At 38.0% G+C, this 8,728-nt stretch overlaps 1 pseudogene; it reads right to left on the reverse strand.

The window, feature by feature from the left end:
- Positions 1 to 1,978: 1,978 nt before the first annotated feature.
- LOC149217273 (pentatricopeptide repeat-containing protein At2g03880, mitochondrial pseudogene) lies at positions 1,979 to 4,650 on the reverse strand (annotated as a pseudogene).
- Positions 4,651 to 8,728: the final 4,078 nt, after the last annotated feature.

Below are 8,728 nucleotides of genomic sequence, written 5' to 3' on the forward strand. Positions count from 1 at the left end.
ACAGAGCTTATTTTTGTATTCATAGGAAGTCAAGATATCCAACCGCTTCCCCTTTTAATCTGCAAATTGAAATTGCGCAGCTCCATTTCAAAATTGCGTTGTGTATTTAGTGAATACTCTCGTATGTTTTTGTGTTCATGGGAAGTCAAGATATCCAACCGCTTCCCCTTTTAATCTGCAAATTGAAATTGGGCAGCTCCAGTTCAAAATTGCGTTGTGTATTTAGTGATTACTCTCGTATGTTTGTGTGTTTGTGTTCATAGGAAGTCAAGATATCCAACCGCTTCCCCTTTTAATCTGCAAATTGAAATTGCGCAGCTCCAGTTCAAAATTGCGTTGTGTATTTAGTGATTACTCTCGTCTGTTTTCATATCCCATATTTCAATAAATGTTAATCTAATTTTGTAAGTCCGCATTGTAATATTTTTTTAACCTACCTGTAAGCTGACATTGTAATTTTTTCTCCTCCATCCTGGGTTGTAGAGAACTTCTTGATATAAAGAATTTTTTATGTCTGTTAAATCTTAGTTTTGTTTATATTAAGGACAAATTTTAGCTTATTTTGAGATAGGAGCTGATTATTCTACTCCACCACTCGTTAATATCTTTTTCTGTCCCCATATTATCCATTCATTTGCTATTTGGTCATCCATTCACCTTGACATAGGTTCTTGTAATGTAATGAATATTGTCTCTGCATTTATGAGAAAGACAAAGAGACAACCAAGTCATGTACAATTGACATTCATTCGATAAACAAGAAATGTTGCCAAAATTGAAATGTATTTATACATGTGGTGGAAGTACAAAAAAGGTAGATGCTGGTGAGCAATAGGCACTGGGGCCACCTAGCTACAGAGTCTTTAATGCTCCGTATGCTCAGTTTTACACCATCGGATCTAAAGTTGACAACCTACATAACTCATACTAGTGAGATCCAACCGACATAACTCAGGGTGCTTACCTCCTCAGTACTAATTAAGCAGTATTTACAACCACAAATTGTTATCTTTAGCCTTTAATCACCACAAGAGTTTAGCATCAAGGGGCTTGTTTACCCATTCTAACTTCATATTCCTAAACCCACCAAGGACTTTCGATGAATATAACTTCATATTCCTAAACCCACCAAGGACTTTCGATGAATAAGTTCTAGTGTACAATGACAAATTTCTTCCTCAACCTTCATCTTGTCTTATTTATGCAGTCCTCTTCTTGATGCCCTGTTTGGAATTCTTGTCCTAGCAATACATATCTATAGTGCACAGAATTAGATATAACTTTTTTAGTAAGCACGTTTTCAATCACTACATCCACAATATTCTTCTGCAAGGTTGCACCTATTCCTATTTATGTCTATTCCTGTATGGCCTGAATCTGATTGTCCAAAATACAGAGTTACACAATTAGACCAGAGTCAACCCCAAATTATGCATACGCCTATTACTAATCACATATTCCTATTCTCACAGTGGAAAATAAAATCCAGTACAGACATAGAAAGCAATCCTTAGTCTAACTGTTTGCTTAACAAATATTCATCTCTAAGTCTGCAATTAACATCAACTTCAAACTAGACTGCAGATCCAACAAATGTAGTAACTGAACTATTCAAAGTTTAGAATTAAAAGAAAATCAAAATGGCATGTGTTTCTGGATGTATAAGCATCATTCTGAAACTAGTCACAAGGTCATTATAGAGAAGGAAATATATGATTGATGATCCCGTGGACCATAAAGCATTCCCAGGAAATCTCAAAACAAGGCTGAGAGAGCCAGAAATGCTCAAATATTTCTTTCAAGCATAGTAAGCAGCGACCGTCGGTGATCAAAGGCAGAATATTGCACAAGACATTGTATTTCAATAATGTCTTGTCCAGTATTCTTTAAAGACAATTTCATTGATTAAATTGCAGGTCATCCTTTGAATAACTAAAATGTCCTATAAACATGTTATGCTCTGTCAATGTAACCAGTCTTTAAAACTCAACCACGAAGTATCAGTTCATGCATTGAATCTCCCACACTTGCCCAGCACATATATATTACATTTCTAATGTGTACACTTCATCAGAAATGTACAATATAAAAAAATACAACATTGATAAGCTGCATAAGGTTATTGTTAAGCATATGTCGCGACCAGCATCACCAATAATCTCCGCAGGAACACTGCCCATTCTGGAAACGGTGGAAACGGTTTGCATCCCTTACAACAATTTCTCGTGCAGCTATCCTAGAGATAAACTTGATAGCACAGTGACAGTCACCACACACTCGAAGGTTCTTCACCACACGAATAGGTGTCCCAGGACATGTGTTCATAAGTCCAAAGGCAATAGCCAGCTTCTCACTGTGGTAACCAATAATTTGTTCTTTCTGCTCCTCTTCTACATCTTGCAATACAAATCTCGTGTCGGACACATACCCTGCCTCTTTCATCTCCCCTGACAACGCATCAAGTTTCATATAGATTTCCTGTAACTGTGGGTGTGATTTATCTCCTACAAGGAAAGCATATACCGTTTTATTGACCTCAATCCAGCTGCTTCCTGGCTTCTTTTCAATCTTCCTTTCTTTCATCAAGGCTCTTATCCTTTTAAAGTCATCCCACCTTCCAGCGGCTGCATATATGTTTGAAAGCAGCACATAAGTTGCATCATTTGTAGGGTCTAACTCAAAAAGGCACTCTGCCACTTGTTCTCCCAGCTCTGCATCGGAATGGATTCTACAGGCAGCAAGCAGAGACATCCATATTGTAGCATCAGGTTTTACAGGCATTCTGTTAATAAAATCGTGCGCTTCATCCAGATACCCAGCACGGCCAAGAAGATCAACCATGCAGCAGTAGTGTTCCGATACAGGTGTAATGTTGTAAAGTTTACTCATAGAATCAAAATATTTCCAACCCTCATCCACTAGGCCTGCGTGGCAACATGCAGAGAGAACACCAATAAATGTGGACTTGTTTGGTTTTGACAAAGAATTTTTCATTTGTTCGAAGATTTCGATTGCCTCCTTGCCACATCCATTCATGGCATACCCTGAAATCATAGCATTCCATGAGACAACATCTCGCTTGGACATTATATCAAACACATTGCGCGCATCAGTTATGCTCCCACATTTAGCATACATATCTACCAGCGCAGTCCCCACATAGACATCAGATTGAAACCCACTTTTCTTTATGTCTTCATGGACCTCCTTCCCAGATTCCAGAGCTGCCAAGTTGGCACATGCCTGAAGAACACAGGAGAAAGTATCCAAATCAGGCTTTACACCTATCTGTTTCATTTTCTGAAAGAGCTCGAGTGTTTCCTTAAAACGCCCATTCTGAGCAAATCCTGCAATCATCGCATTCCATGAAACGACATTGCGATTCGGCATCTTGAGAAAAAGCCTCAGCGCTTCATCCACACGCCCACAGTGAGCATATCCCACTATCATTGTAGTCATCGATACTTCATCTCTTACAGGCATTTCGTGAAAAGATTTATGAGCTTCATCAAAACGTCCGCTCTGCACAAATCCCGCAATCATTGCATTCCATGATACCACATTTCTTTCAGGCATTTTATCAAACAGTTCCAAAGCCTCCTCAACACGACCATTCCCAGCATATCCCGCAATCATGGCGTTCCACAAAACCACATCCCGTTCAGGCATTTTATCAAATACTTTGCGTGCATCCTCTAAACTGCCACATTTGACATACATATCTATAAGGGCACTTCCCACGAATACATTATTCTGAAATCCCCTCTTAATTATCCCTTCATGTGTTTCCCTTCCTTCTTTCAGAGAACCCAGATTGGCAAACGCGGGGAGCACACTGGCGAATGTATACTTATTCGGTTGGATTTTCGCTCGCTGCATTTGATAAAACAATGCTAAGGCCTCCCCGCCATAGCCCTGCCTTGTGTAAGCTGCGATCATTACAGTCCATGAAACCGCATTTCGGACGGGCATTTGGTTTAAAATTCTCTGACCATCTGCCAGGCTTCCGCACTTGGCATACATGGTAATGAGAGTGTTATCCAAAAACAAGTCTTCATGATCAAATCCAGTTTGAATGATGTGGGTATGGATCAGTTTCCCTTCTGTAAGGGACTTGTTGTTGATGCAACACTGCAATAGAGATGTATAAAAAGAAACATCTAGTTGATCCATCAATGGATTTTTTTCCTGGACCTCCTTCACCTGCTCATTGAGGTCGATGCCATTGGGAACCCATACTTGTTCCTCTTCTTGAAGAGAAAAGGGTTGAGTTTCTGTTGTGAGGGTGAGTAATCCTTTCGCATGGGGTAGGCATAACACTGGTTCGATAAATGTAAGCACCTTGTTGTTGTTGATGATGGTCGGATTCCATAATGACTGTGGCCATGCCCATGCCATGACCTGGGCTGCTCTGCTTTGCTCTGCTCACAACACAGATGATGATGTGTAACGAACCAGCCTGTCGAGCCATTTTGCCGCACGTTATCTGATTGCGTACATTGTGACAGCCTCAATAATTGAGATTTGTGAGATTTCTTGAACCTTACAGCTTATGCTGACTAGCATATAACTTCTTCAACCTGGTTCAACGTGATCATCAAAAAAACAGAAACAAGTGTCAACGACTTGGAGGTCGTGTATGTGTAATAATCAGCAATGAATTATAAACTGTGAATATTTTTATCCGTTGTTCAATTGTAATATTTTATGGTTTTTATGTGAATGGAGTGTTTTAGAGATTAATGACTGTTTTATTAATATAACGCTTGATTGGTTATGGAAAAATGTGTTAGATTATTATATGTGGGAAGTAATGAACTTACTAGGGTGGATTAGTTGTAAATTGAATATATGTTTTTTTTGGTTATTTATTTAATTTTTCTTTTAGATGTGCATGATAATAAATAATAAATATATTAGTTGTATAACTGTAGTGGTGTGATAATAAAGAATAATATGTATCTCTGGAATTAGTTTTTATGATTTTAAAAAATTCATTTTTGCATAAGTGGATGTCTATGATAATAAATAATGAATAATACACAATGAGATAGTTGTATGGATGTGTATGAGATAGAGATAATAAATAATGGATAATATGGAATAGAGGACATAACAATAATGATGTCGTGTCTGTTACAATAATCTTCTTTCAATTTTTTTTAAGCTTTATGTCTAGGGGAAATTAAGACTTATTTTTCAAGACAAGAAAAAGATCATCTTGCTAAGTTTATCCAATATATGTGACCTCTAACTAGTCCTCTTGGTTTGAGGTATTGGAGGGAGACGTGTGAGCTTAAGATAGCTTTATTTGTTAGTCAAAGAGCCTTAAGTAACCTTGCATTTATGGCCTATTAAAGGTGATTCTTGAGGGAGATTGATTACTTAGTCTTTCTTGCAATTTTGGAGACTTATGAGCTTGTATAGTGCTCCACTAAGCAACATTGAGCCAACTCTTTGTAGAGCATCATTGATGTGCTACACTCCTAGACTTAGGCTTAAAAAACTCAAATTTTGACCTTTCCTTGCCCTATAACGCTCCACTAAGCAACATTAATGGACTATAGCACACTCTAAGTCATTAATGATGTGTTACGAGCTTGTGTTTGACTCTATTTTGATTCTCCTTCTCAAGTTTTGACCTATTCCATGCCTCCACATTGCTTAGAAGACCCCTTACTCAACTCTACAAGCTATTTTTTTACATTTAAAGATGATTTTTCCTCTTCTCAAGCCCTTATAATGCCCTCTTGAACTTTAGTGGTGTGCTATAACATCCCATAGAGCATCAATGATGCACTATAGTGCACTCTTAGTCATTAGTGATGTGCTATTACTCAAAATTTTGCTCTTTTAATTCCTTCTTAAAGCGTCCACCTAGTGCATAACACTCCCTAGAGCAATGTTGGTGCACTTTAGCACTTCATAAACCTCTTAATCAACGTTATGGCACTGGACACATCATCTAATTCAAGTTTTAAAATCTTTTTAAAGTCTTTCTCTTAGTTTTGAAGGGTTCTATTGAGTTTTTAAGGCTTTTAATGAATTAGCAAAAGTTTTAAAAGGAGAAAAGTAAAGCGCAACTAAGAAGTTACTCAAGGTGATTCATGCAAAAGGCTTAGTTAAACACATTAAAATGAGATCATAATCCATTCTCTTCCTTACACATCTCTTGGCTCTTCACTTTGGAGATCAAATAGCTCAAGTGAAAAGGATTTTTTACCCATGTCATTCTGATGACCTTACAGGTCAATATTCCATAATTCGTAGCCTGAAACACTAAGCTACATCACCAGTCTCGAGATCGTTACTCTAATCCTTCCTATCCCCATCTATTTAACAGTAATACCCTTAAAATCACTCTTCACATTTGACAAGGAAGGATCAAATTCAGAGTTTTTACGCTCCCTATAATACCTGGGTGGGATCAAGGGAACACCAGAGCATACCAAGGCTTTGTTCCTTAAAACCCATATGCTCATTTCTCTTCAGTTTTGCTGAATGCATGAGAATGCAGGAGTTGAGAATAGGATATGATTTCCTGGGTCACAAACAAAACTTAGGGATTAGGAACAGAACTGGTGAACAGGAACCCTGTACTTTGTTTCACACAGTCTTCCCACACTTCCGTTGTCTGATCTATAATCTCCTTCACACTTTCCTCCTTCAACAACTGAAATGCAACTTTGGCATAAATGTTATTGCTTAGCCATTCACGGACTGCTACATTAACTTCTTGGCCCGTTGAGGAGAAGCCACTTTCCCTATAACAATAACCCATACAGGGTCATATGCAAAAACACTTTGCCTATAAATAATTACATTTTAATCACATATGTACTTTACATAGTTTTGAAATCGAATTTCTATATTCGTAAACAAGTATTTACACAGGTTCTTCTCTCAGGCCTGATTTCCAATATCAGTGGCCTCTATTTCCCTATCTGCCCGTAGGCTACAATCAACCCTATCTATTCCTATCTAAATTTCTTTCTTTATCCTATTTCCCCCCTTTTCATGCCTTTGAGGCTTACATTTTATACCAAAGGTTCTCAAACCAATTCTGGTTTCAGATCCTCCATCTGCTCAACAAAATCCTAAAATCTCTCAACTCCATCAATTAATTCCTAATTCAAGATTTGCAATTAATTTCCAAATCTATCAATCCCTATGAGCTCTCAACTGTCCTAATTCTCTCATGTTCTCTAACATTCGAGAACATTTACAATATGCCTCATGTTATCACTCAGGTTGTTCCCTGCCTCCGGAAGGGAATACAGCCGAGGTAACCAGTAACCAGTCTTTTAGCTGCAGATTCTAGCCAACCTGCAGCCAGAGAGGGCTCTCTCTTTGTAATTTAGCTTTGTTTTGAAGTATTTTAGGCTAGTTATGATGCACAAAGTTTGGTTTTAAGTTTGTTGGATGGTGATCTTAAATAGAGCTGGAATGCAATTCTAAAACAGTTTATACCATTGGGCAAATGGGGTCAATGAGGACGAACTGTTGAGAGTGTTTTCTTTGGTAAGGGGCAATACTACAGAGCAAGATAATCGATCTTGGAACAATTTTGAAATCTGGAAATTAATGGAATGTAAGCCAGTGGATGAAGGGCAGTTAAGAATCCTTTATCAAGCTGGCAGAGGGAAGGTGCATGAATATTACCAAGGAGCAGTAAAGAATTCCTAAGCAATATTCAGAATGAAAGAATCAGTGGAAACAGGAGCAGCTAAGAATTCCTGTTCATGCTAACTCTGAAGAAAACATAATTAATAACAGAGATTGAACACAGAGTGTATTTAAACAAGTTCTGGGCTATTCTTTTTCTCTATTACTAAGATCATGACACATATATGAATTTTGCAAACACAGAAGACATAAAACACAGGTTAGAGCAACTTATTGATCCATAGAAAGACACAGGAATTCTGTAGCAGGTCTCAGAACATCAAATCCACATTCAGACGGTCCAGCAGCAATGAAATTCAACAGCCCTTTGTATTAAAAAGTCTCAGAGTTACAGCGCAGTCCAGAGAGTAAATCACCAACCCCAAATACATCTTATGGGGAGGTATTTATACAAAAAGGAGATACAAAATATCATGTAGATGAGCTATCACGCAATAACTTCCTTCATCTACTCTAGAGAAGAAGTAAATGAGAGAAATGAATGCAACAGTAAATGTTGGTGTGCTGGCTGTTTAGTCTGTCAGATATATTTGACTTTTTGGACTGAGTGAGTCAGCTGGTAGTTGCGTCTTTACTCTGCGTTCCTGCGTTTGATGTCTTGTTGTGTTGTTGTCTCGGCCTTTTCATCGGTGCTTGGTCTTGCATTAATGAGCTGCAGTCACAATTTGACTTCATCTTTCTGCTGTTTTCAGTCTTTGACAGGTGGCTCGTGCATTTGAATTTGCTGACTTGTAGCTAATCAAAAAAGAAAAAAGAAACAAAATTTCCTCGGTAAAACCTCCAACATTCCCTGCCACCATTCTTCTGTTGGCAACTGATGTCTTTGTATTTTTATTAGTGTTTCATCAGCTTCAGTAAATCTGTAGAAGTTGGGCTGGACTTCAAAAAGATGATTTATTTCATGTTCAATGTAGAATAGATTTTCCAATTTGTCATATAGGCTCTGTCCAGAGGGAGGCCCTGTGTCTTATGAGGTGCTTGAGGATGCTGTAATTTGATTCGAAACATAGGTTTTTACCCTGTTAGCATATTGTTCATGTGT

This window comes from Pinus tabuliformis, chromosome 1_1 (assembly GCF_031772625.1).
Source record: "Pinus tabuliformis cultivar Carrire ecotype Pingquan chromosome 1_1, CPIR1, whole genome shotgun sequence".
Classification (NCBI taxonomy): Eukaryota; Viridiplantae; Streptophyta; class Pinopsida; order Pinales; family Pinaceae; genus Pinus; species Pinus tabuliformis.